The 12,145-nt window shown below is 33.7% G+C and overlaps 3 non-coding genes across 3 annotated transcripts; all 3 read right to left on the bottom strand.

Moving 5' to 3' along the window:
• Positions 1–783: 783 nt before the first annotated feature.
• Positions 784–895, bottom strand: LOC145065245 (small nucleolar RNA snoR97). The gene has a single exon (XR_013688389.1). It is a non-coding gene; the product is annotated as a small nucleolar RNA snoR97 (small nucleolar RNA).
• A 368-nt stretch (positions 896–1,263) lies between these two features.
• Positions 1,264–1,352, bottom strand: LOC145065253 (small nucleolar RNA U36a). The gene has a single exon (XR_013688397.1). It is a non-coding gene; the product is annotated as a small nucleolar RNA U36a (small nucleolar RNA).
• A 231-nt stretch (positions 1,353–1,583) lies between these two features.
• Positions 1,584–1,741, bottom strand: LOC145065254 (small nucleolar RNA snoR134). Its single transcript, XR_013688398.1, has one exon. It is a non-coding gene; the product is annotated as a small nucleolar RNA snoR134 (small nucleolar RNA).
• Between the last annotated feature and the right edge of the window lie 10,404 nt (positions 1,742–12,145).

Below are 12,145 nucleotides of genomic sequence, written 5' to 3'. Positions count from 1 at the left end.
AATCTTGATAAGAAATATAAATTGACATCAACTTATTAACTCATTAGCGATAATAATTTAAGTTAGTAGTTCAAACTTTTAAATTTATATTTATCTTGTTTCGGTTTACCTATATAAAACAAATAATCAAATATATTAATTATTAATGACCATTCAAAAGGTATAAAATACTAGTGTTTTAAAAACCGGTTTGAACTGGGAACCAGAAAAATGAGCGGTTCAACTATTATCGGTTTTATGTCTATTTCTGAACCGATTGGTTTTTATAGAAACCCGGTTGAACCGGTTAAAATAAACCAGTTGAACCGGTTAAACTAAATAAAAACACATGAAAAAGATGTAAAATTATGGTTATGTGCAGGGCCGGTCCATAGAGTTTTCATGCCCTAGGCAAACATACAAAATAATGCCCCTACGTTTAATCCTTTAAATGACCTTTGTTAAATGTGAGATAAAATAACAATTACTATGAATTAATAACAATAGTAAGCTAAATTTGTAGTTTTCTCCAATAGAATAATGACCATAAATGATAGAAATGACGAAAATTTACAAAGTAATACAATTTTAAAATTATTCCTTTTTTTTTTTTTTTTTTTTTTATCTCTTTTGCAATCTTAATTACCAATCTTCCAACAAAACATCCAAACAACAATCCAATGCATCATTAAATGACTTCAGGTTTAGGCAGTAGTCTAGATTAAAGAAAAATTAGTAGCAAAACTTTTTTATAAGCACAATTAGATGTTGAAAACAATGATCAAAATGAAAAAAAAAATAACAACAACTTGTGCTGTCATTTAACTACAATCTCGATAATGTTATCTTACAAAAGATGAAGTTGATAGCAAAACATTGTTGCTTGATTTTTCAGACTCTAGATCCATTATATATTTCAGAGCAAGAGTTTTGTTTAAGCTCAATAAATTATAGTAAATTAACAACATCAAGTAAAAAATCATTTAACAACATAGAATAATTGATTTCCTTAGATTCACAGTTGAATCTGTTAAATAACAAGTCAATTAAAATGCAACACCAGAATGTGGTTCCCTCTGTGTAACAAACCCTTGGATCAACCATAGCTCATACATTTCTAAGTCAAATCTCATTAAAACAACTCTAATAGTCGTGGATATTCTAAAGGAGATCCAGCTTAAAGCTCTAGACTCAATCATCACTGAAACAGTTTAACAAAATCATCAAACTAAACTAAATCAAACATACAGATCCAAACGTATAATGTTTATTCTAACATAAAATCGGCTCATATTAAGAAGTGCAACCATTTTGTGTCTTTTACTTCATTGATCATTCTCAGAAGCACGACAAAATCGATCGAGTCAATGCTGAGACACAAATAAATCAATAAAAGATGAAAATAATTAGAGTAAATATAGCAGATGTTTTTAGTGGAAAACCAATGGTAAAAGATTAGACCTCCATGTTAATACCGCCTAGTATTAACTATGTGCATCCATTACTAGACCTCTTTTCAAATTCCAATAAAAATTAGGGGAAAAAACTTGAGGTGTGGCAAGACAGTGCATATGAAATAAGTAAAGTAAGACCTAGATTTGATCAAATGTATTCGTCGATTTAACTTAGAAATGGCCATCGAGAAAGGTAGAAAAAAATGAACTACAACACTTGACAACTATATATCTGATTTAGCACCAGCATTAGAGCTTTCTTCTTCATCCGGTTCGTTTTTTCAGAGATGAGAGATGCCTAGGTGCTACCAGAAATTTAAAACCCTAGAAGCAAACAATAACTCTGATAAGAAAAACTCATGATATAGTTATTTTCTATTGAGATGGAACTGTGAGGCTGTGAACCAAGAGCTTGAAAAGTATATTAGGCATGGATGGCGTGTGTTTTTTTGCCATCCACTTTTCTTCTTGTCTCCTTGTATTCTTCGACAAGTCTCCTCGTATTCTTATGCTGCAAAAATTAGGCGTGCGGTTTTATTTATAAGTTTGCTTGAATTCCCGCTTTCACCTCCCCCCTTTTCATAGAATAGACTTCATTATGTATCTTGGATCAAGCCCAAATTAAAGAATACTAATAACACGTTCTAAAAAATTGATGCCTCTATTTTTTTTTCTGCCTTGGGCCATGACCCAGCTCGCCCTGGGCTTTGACCGGCCCTGGTTATGTGTTATTTTAATGTATTTGGATTGATCTACAACATATTTTAATGTGTATTTTTAAATTTGAATTTGTAGACGTCAAATTTATGATTTATGTATGAATGTTTGTGTAAGAAGTTAGGGAAAAAAAATGAAAATTAAAGAAATTGGTTGACCCGACGCTCGAACCGGTTAAACCGGGAACCGATCGCCTTACCAACTCAACTAAAAAAACATTTTTTAAAACATTATAAAATACACTAAAACATAACATATTTTTACAGTTTTATCAATTAGGTCTCTCAATCCTTTTAACAATTGAATCCTTAAACTTGATTAATTGTCGAATTCAAAAGTATATGCATTTTACCGATAACCGGTTATGTGGGTATAATTACGTAATTTTCGGAGAGAAAAAAGTTTAATCATTAAAATAAGTTGAAAGACTATATAAAATAGTAAAATACACTATCTTTTTCTTTATTTTGATCTTTATAATAAAATGAAAATCTAGATTTAATTATATTTATTTAATTATTTTGGATCAAGACATAAAGTCAATTCTTTATAAAATAACGTTTTGCTTACTTTAAATTTATATAATGATAAAATTATAGCCTATAAACCTAGTGTTATTTTCTTTATTTATAAAGCAGCTTCAATGTTTAAACATTATATACTAAAATATGTTGTTGTTCAATGATTTACCCTAAGTAATGAGTAAGAATAAATTGTTGTTTGGATAACTAATTTTTAAATATATTTAAGAAAATTAGGATGTAGTTGAAAAAAATGTGATAAAAAAATAACAAGGCAATTTATGAAGTGCTAATATTTAATGGAGACAACCTTCTTTCCTTAAACCTTTTTATTAAATCATTTACTATATTAAGTGGAAAATATAGCTATATATAACATAAATTAAATTCTATCTCCATTAAAATGGATGTTTGACAAATTTTTTTTTTATTTATTAACTTATAGTTTGTTAGCTTATTGACTTATAAGATAATAAGTTAGAAAAAATAACTTATGAAAAATATCTTATTAACGATTTCCTATCAAAATAAATTATTTTTATTCAAATATTTTTTTTAAAATGTAAAACCACTATTAAAGTTTAATAAGTTATTTTAATAGCCAAACACCTCGTATAAAAACAACACATTAATTGTTAAACTTTGAGGACAGGGTTTTTCTTTGATGCACGATGGTTTGGCCCACATTGTTACGTCGATGGTTTTGTAAACTTTAGCTTACTTTTGGTAAAATGACTTTACAGTTTACATCTCCACCAATCTATAAAACTTATTTTTCATTCCATACAGATTTTTATTTTTTCACTTTTTACACGCATATCAATAAATTTATTTTGTATGTTTAAAACATTATTACAGGTTATTATTAGTCATAACTCATACGAGTATTTTTTAAACATAAAAAACAAATTCATTAGTAAAAAATATATAAAAAATAATTAAATATGAACAAAAATATAATTCGTTATCTTCATATTTCATCATCCCTTTTTAATATATATAATTCTTTATTTTAATTTTATTATAAACTCTATGAATCTATAAATATTTATTTATTTATTTTTTAAATTTATTTCATAAATCCATTTTTAATCTCTTTCTTATATCCATCAAATATAATTAAGCAATTGAATGTAGTTTTTATTTTTATTACAAACTTCATTTTTTTTAAAGTTTTTACAACGAAGAATGTCAAGTGGATAGAAACATCAAACACTTAAAATAATTAAGCAATTGAATGTAAGTTTTAATTTTATTACAAACTTCAATTACTTTTTTTTAAAAGTTTTTACAAAGAAGAATGTCAAGTGAATAGAAACATCAAACACTTGCACCAACATTTGAGTGAGATATAAGTTATAAGAGATAAAAAAACCGTTCTTAAACTTTTAAGATTAAAAAGCCGGTGATTAATGTTCTAAGAGAGAACAATATTGTTCTTAAACTTTTATGTATCACTCAAATGCTTGTGCAACTCTTTGATGTTATTATCCACTTGATAATCTCAATTGTAAAAACTTGAAGTTCTAAGTGAAGATAATATTCATCAGATTAATTTTCATTTATAATAATTACGATGGTTGTTAACTCATATTTTAACGTTTAATTATTTTTGGTCAAGACAAGGAAGAGATTTAAAAAATAAAATTTTATGGAAATGAATATTTTACAAACTAATAGTTTTTTAATAAAATTAAAATGAAAGATTAATAAGGAATTGCAAATTTCTTTTTGTTTATATTTAGTTATTTTCCTTTTTATGTACATAATTTATCAGTAAAATTATTTTTGATGTTTAAAAAAAATACCCTTATGACATGCAATAATCGGTAATAATAATATTTTTTGAACACAAAAAACAACTTCATTGATTAATGATAAATGAAAGTGACTAAATACAAACAAAATAATAGTATTATTAACTCCAAAATGGAATAGAAATCATTATCCTTTCCCAATATGCACTAATACTATTATTAACTCCAAAATGGAATAGGAATCGGTTTTAGTTCCTGCCATTTTACTTTTATACTATTTTAGTTTTATTTATTTATTAGTATAATAATCAATATTCACAATATCATGCTATATTAAATGATGTTAATTAATAATAAATATAGATTTTGATCTTAATTTATTTATGTATCGAATTCATATAAAAGCTTAAATGAATTTGAACAAATTAAAACATAATAACATATTTTTGTAAAACCTTATGGGAAATTTAATCTAATGGATAAATATGTATTAAGTTTGTCAAATGTATGTGTATTTTTTTTATAAATGAATATATAATATTTATTTAAAAAGTTTTTATAAATATAATTTTATTTTATTTAATAATTTTTGCTTTAATAAAGTCATATTTAATTATATACGAATAATTAATTTTGTTATAATTTAGTCTTCAAATCATTTATAACATTAATGCAATAAAAAAATGGAATACATATTTGTTAGAGCTAATTAATAAAAGGGAGTTCTTTTTTTCTTTTTTTTTTTTTTTTTTTTTTTTGACAATTCATATGATTACTCAAAATGAATATACTAGGAATATATTCTTTTGTGATAAAAATAATGTGAAAAATTAAGTAGAGTTGGATATATGATTTACACATCATTTTTTTTCTCCATTTTGGTGGTAAAAAATAGAAGTGGGTTGGAAATGATTTTAAGAAAATGATAAAGAGGCTATTTGATAAGTTTTTTAATGGAACTATCAAGAATCAACTTTTAAAAGAACCATTAAGAGGCAACCTCAATGGTTTAACATTAAGATTTTCATGTTAAAGATTTTTTATCACTTAATTTGAACCATTCATGGAAGAAGCCTTTCTTTGAACCATTCATTTGTAGAAAATTTGTGCAACTACCATCCTATCTTCTATTCTCTATTTTATCATAATTATATATAAGGAAAAAAAACCTTTCCCACTTATAAACCCCTCCTCTGCACTTACTGTCGGTACAATATCACCTCCGGTGAACAACTCCTCCTGAATCTCCATCTCTTCATGTGCTATGAGGTAAGTTTTTTTTAGTAGAGTAAAACTCGTTAATCTTCGTCATAGTTTGAGGAAAAATAACATTCATTATAAAGTCGATAGGTTCATCCGTACCCTTTTGGATCACGCTTCTTATAAAATTCTCTATGCAAGATATAATTGCCTTCTCCGAATCATAAACCTTTTTTTTTCCCGAAAAGTCATAATATTTATGATAAATTTGAAATTGGTTTTGTATGGTATATGAAGAATCGATTTGCAAAAGACAAAATTGCAAGAATGGTCCCTGTGATATGTCCAAAATTGCCACTTTGGGCCAAACAAGTTTTGACTAGCAGGTCCAAAAGTTTTCATTTTGTTGCGATTTTGGTCCATTTTGGTTTGATATTTTATAAAATGACGATTTTGCCCTTTTCTATTTGTTTTTTCTTTTCTTTTTGTTATCTAATTACTTTCCTAACTAAAAAATAAAAAATAAAAGAAAAGAATCTCTCTCTCTCTCTCTAATTTTCACATAGAAAAAAATACCACCACAACCACCACCTGTCGGAGTTATAGAAACCACCATGACCACCGATCAGTACCACCACCGCCTTCAGTCCCACCATTGATATGAGTTACATCTCCCGACCACCGCTGGAGAATCAGAACGTCACCGTCACCGTCACCATCCTCAGCAAACCCATTTCACTTTACCTTCTTAGGCAACCATCTTCCTTAGCAAACCCATCTTCCTAAGCAAATCCTTCGATTCCGACCACGATCTAATGGGTGTTGCAAATCTGTAAGGAGGAAGGCCACGAGGTCTGAAGTCCGACGAACATAAAGACGACGAGACTGAGGAAGATGAGACGCCATTTTTTTGACAAAAGTGAACTTACCAGATCTAACGTCCGACGAACAGATCAAAACTCCTGTTAACGATGAAATGTCAGAGATGGAGAGAAACGAAGGCGACGGCGAGCTAGGGTTTGCTGACAAAGATGGCGATGTTGTTGGTCCAACGACATACGCTGGTGACAAACAAATCTAGTGGCTAAAATCCAAATCAATCAAGATGACGATGTTGTGGTTAGTTGGGAATCCAAATCAATGAAGATGATGGCAGTTTCAAGATGAAGAGAACACAAGACCTAGCACCACCGGAGTTCGGGGGTAATGAGGGTTTGCAAACGAGAGTTTCAGATCTGCCGCCTCCTGAGAATTGATAAGCTTCGTCTTTTAGGGTTAGGGTTTCGGTGCCAGAGCTTTGACCCGGTGGTATTCATCTTTTCTGCCGGTGGTGTTCATCTTTTTTGTCGGTGACGTTCATACATTCCAACGAGAGTGAAGATTAGGGGTAGGAGTAAGGGTGGTGACGTTCTAGTAGAAAGAGTGAGAGAAAGAGAGAGAGACTCTTTTCTTTTCTTTTTATTTTTTTATTAGGAAAATAATTAAATAACAAAAAGAAAAGCAAAAGCCAAATAGAAAGGGGCAAAAATAAACCAAAATGGACCAAAATCCCAACAAAATGGAAACTTTTGGACCATTAGTGCTAGTCAAAACTTGTTTGACCCAAAGTGGCAATTTTGGACATACCACAGGGACCATTCTTGCAATTTTGTCTTAGCAAAATTTTGTGATGGATTTTCATTTCATAACATTGATTTCTTATAAGCCATTAGGATTTAACGATGTCTCTCGTTCTTCTTTAATAAGGCCCGTCCAACAAGAACATCATGTTAAATCGGGAGAAACTATAAACCAACTAAGAACATACACAAATCATCATGAGATAAACATCATTCTTTCCTTCTTTCTCTTGGTGATTTCATCCAAAGAATTGTTGCATGAATATTTCTTAATTCAAAATTGGCGTATTGGTCTTGAATTCAAGAAATATGTAATTTTGGAGATTGAGGGGTTTGTTATGGGTTTTGAAGATTAAGGACTTTGATGATTTGATAATATGTTTTGTAATTTTTTATTTTGGATAATATGTTTATTTGTGGTTGAATTTATTAATATGGGAACTAAATTACTAGTTTGTGCTCCTTGAAAGTGTTTTTTGTTAGAAGGTTAAAATATATTTTTATTCGTTAGATCCGTTCAACAACATTACCAAACAACACTGAATGATTAGTGACTCTTAAAAGTTCATTACTAAATCATTCAAGTTCAAAACCTACTAAAAAACATGATTAAGTTACTTATGTTCACTTTAATATTTACCTTTTAAGCATAAAAATAAACATTTTCAGAAAGACATAACATTTATTAGTTTTTATCTTTTATTGCTTTGCAACATATGATATATGCTATCTATAGGTTTTTTGTATACGTCTTGCTCTTAATGTTGGGTAGTGTGTAGTATTAGTCTATATATATATATATATATATATATATATATATATATATATATATATATATATATATTGATATATTAGATATATATTATGTTTTATTGTAAATATCTTTTATTATTTTGATGTATACGTGTTTCCATAGTTATAGACCTGATTGTATTGTATATATCCCTTATGGGCAAATCAATGGAAGAACAAGGGTTTCCTACTTTCATGGTATCAGAGCGCAGTCGCCCTTTACCCTAGGAAACACATTGCCGCTGCCTGTTCACAAGCCGCCTCTGCCACCTTTCCTTCAGGCTCTTGATATCGATGGGTGATGCTTCTAAATCACAGCCGTTAGCGGCTACTCTCCACCCCGTCTATTCTGTAACTAATATCCAACATAAAGTCAGGATATTGGATGGATCAAAGGTTTCTTATGCTACATGGGTGAAGCTCTTTCGCCTCAATGCTACTGGGTACAAGGTACTCAAACACATTGATGGAACACCTTCACCAGCTCCCACCGACCCGAGTCACACATCATGGAAGGAGATTGATGCAATCGTTTTACAGTGGATCTATGCTACACTGTCAGACGAATTGCTTGTACGGGTGCTAGAGACTGAATCTACTGCATACCAGGCCTGGAATAGAGTGAAGAACATCTTCCACAATAACAAGGGATCCAGGGCTGCTGCACTTGAACAAGAGTTTGTCAATCTCACGCTCCGCTCCATGCCCTCCCTCGAGGTCTATTGCCAACGATTGAAGGAGATTGCTGACAAACTCACCGACATAGATAACCCGGTTACCGAGACCCGATTGGTTCTTCAACTTGTTCGTGGTCTTCCCCCTGAATTCGATGTCACAGCCTCTCAAATCAATCATGAATTGCCTTCATGGGAAGATGCCTGTGATATGTTAGACCATGAACAACGACGCCAATTGGCCCGTGACTCTGCTCATATCCCAACACCTGTTATCGCAGCCGTCTCGTGGGATCAACCGACACCTGCTCCTGCCCCTGCTTGTCGTGACTCAGCTCCTCGCAACAACCAGCGCCGCCCCTCCGGCCGCCGCAATCAGCCACCATCAAACCAATTTGGCTCACGACCTTCAGGTCCCAGGTCTGTTGCTCCTTATGCAGTATCGCCACCACCTTGGGCAGCCCAGCACTCCCAACAGTGGGCCCCATGGTGGGCAGCTCCACCACCATGCCCATATCCTACTCAATCGGGCTGGACTCAACCTCCTTGGACCATGCCACTCTATCAGAATCGTGGACCTACTCCACCACCTCCGCAACCCGCAAATGCTCCACAAGTTAATCTCACTGACCTTAACCCCTTGGACGTTAATGACCTGGGTCAAGCTTTCGGGGCTTTGAATGTTCAACTAGAAACTGATAATCAGTGGTTTATGGATTCGGGAGCAACAAACCACATGACATCTGATGCAGGTATGGTTACTATTCCTTCCTCTGTTACATCTACTAAGTCTATATATGTTGGTAATGGTCAGTCACTGCCAATCCAAGGATCTGGCAATACCTCCCTACCATCATCTTCCAAACCATTGCATCTCAAAAACATGTTGTTTTCTCCTCAAATTATCAAAAACCTTATTTCTGTTAGACAATTTACCACTGATAATTGGGTTTCTTGTGACTTTGATCCTTTTGGCTTCTCTGTGAAGGACTACCAGACTGGGAAGATCCTCAGCAGACATGATAGCACAAGCCATCTCTATCCGTTCACCTACACTTCCACTGCTTCCGCCTTTGTTGCTGATAACAACTTGCCATGGCATGCTCGTTTAGGACACCCGGGACATCATGTTATGGATTATCTTCATGTTTTTAATTTTATTCCATGTAATAAGACTTCCAGTTCTACTCTTTGCCAATCTTGTCAACTTTCTAAGCATAAACGTTTACCTTTTCATGAATCACAATCTATCACCTACTTACCTTTTGATATTATACATTGTGATCTATGGACCTCCCCCTTGTTAAGCCATGCTGGTTACAAATACTATATGGTACTCATTGATGATAAAACTCAATATACATGGGTTTTTCCCTTAAAATACAAGTCTGAAACATTCACTAAATTTGCCGAATTTCATAAATATATTCATACACAATTTCATACCAATATTAAATCATTCCAATGTGATTTGGGCGAAGAGTTTGATAATACACAGTTTAAGACCTTTTCTAACAGACATGGTCTTCAGTTTCGGTTTTCCTGCCCACAAACCTCGCAAAACGCATGATTCGTCGCCTTAATGAAATAATGCTTTACCTTCTTACTCATGCTTCGATACCTCCATCTTATTGGTTGAAAGTCTTTTCACAGCCACCTACTTACATAACATTCTCCCTACCAAAACCTTACAAAACCACACACCTATCTCCGTTCTCTACCTTCGACACCCTGATTATGAACACTTAAGGGTCTTCGGGTGTGCATGTTATCCAAACCAAACAGCTATCAGACCACATAAGCTAGCCCTTAGATCTACACCATGTGTGTTTTTAGGTTACCCGACCAACTTTCGCGGATACAGGTGCCTTGACCTCACTTCCGGAAAGGTCATTTTCTCACGCCATGTCACTTTTGACGAATCTATTTTCCCTTTTGCAACTACACAAGTTGCCAAAGACTACACTTTCCTTGACACCGAACCCTCTCCTTTCTTCTTTCCAACCACCATACCGACCCATCTACCTCCCACTGTTCCAACTCAGTCCCCACCTTCATCCCCTCAACCCTCTCCTACATCCCCCACTTCTCCTGCGACAGACACCCAACACAGTCCCCCAACTCCTCCTGCCACCACTAGCCAACCATCTCTCCCACCTCTAAAATTCACCTATCATCGACAACCTAGAACTGCTGCCACCCCTATTCCACCCGTCAACAGTCACCCTATGACCACCCATCCCAGGGATGGTACCTCCAAACCCAAACAACCCTTAAACCTTCTTACTCACAACACCCAGTCCATTTCTCCGTTACCTAAGACATACAGTGCTGCACTCAATGATCCAAATTGGCGCAATGCCATGACCGACGAATATACGACTTTATTAGATAATAACACGTGGGAATTGGTACCTAGACCTGCTAATACTAATGTCATAAATTGTATCTGGTTGTTTCGTCATAAATTTCATGCTAATGGTACTTTACAGAGATATAAGGCTCGTTTAGTCGTAAATGGAAGATCACAACAGGTTGGTATTGATTGCGATGAAACTTTTAGTCCAGTAGTGAAACCTACTACCATCCGGACTGTTTTGAGCCTGGCTGTTTCAAGATCTTGGCCAATCCATCAATTGGATGTCAAGAATGCTTTTTTGCATGGAGATTTAAACGAGACGGTATATATGTCCCAACCTCCAGGTTATGTTGATAAAAATAATCCATCATATGTGTGCAGGTTACGGAAATCTCTATATGGCCTCAAACAGGCCCCCAGGGCATGGTACCAAAGGTTCGCTAATTACATAACTAGTTGTGGTTTTCAAAGCACTAAAAGTGATCCTTCATTGTTTGTCTACAACCATGGATCCGACATGGCTTACCTTCTCCTATATGTGGACGACATTATCTTAACTGCTTCTAATACCCAACTCCTTCAACAGTTCAATTCACTTTTATCTAAGGAGTTTGCTATGACTGATCTTGGAACGTTACATCAATTTTTGGGTATTACGGTACATCATACACCACATGGTTTATTTCTCTCTCAAGAATCTTATGTTGCTGACATCTTATCGCGTGCAAACATGTTCGATTGTAAACCAAGTGGCACTCCATGTGACACGGATTCCAAGCTCAGTGCTACTGCTGGTGACTTACTTACAGACGGTACTCTCTACCGCAGTCTTGTTGGTGCTTTACAATACCTCACCTTCACACGTCCAGATATTACTTATGCCGTCCAACAGGTATGCCTTTTCATGCATGCTCCCCGCGAACCACATCTTGCATACCTCAAACGGATTTTGAGATACTTGAAAGGCACTATTTCTCATGGTCTCCCAATAACTCGCTCCAAATCTACTAACCTGGTTGCTTACTCTGATACTGATTGGGGGGGTTGTCCAGACTCCAGACGATCCACATCAG

The sequence above is a fragment of the Lactuca serriola genome, chromosome 7, assembly GCF_051521515.1.
Source record: "Lactuca serriola cultivar US96UC23 chromosome 7, Lser_US96UC23_V15, whole genome shotgun sequence".
Lineage (NCBI taxonomy): Eukaryota > Viridiplantae > Streptophyta > Magnoliopsida > Asterales > Asteraceae > Lactuca > Lactuca serriola.
The sequence above is the reverse complement of the archived record's forward strand: the minus strand, read 5'-3'. Positions and strand labels throughout refer to the sequence as shown.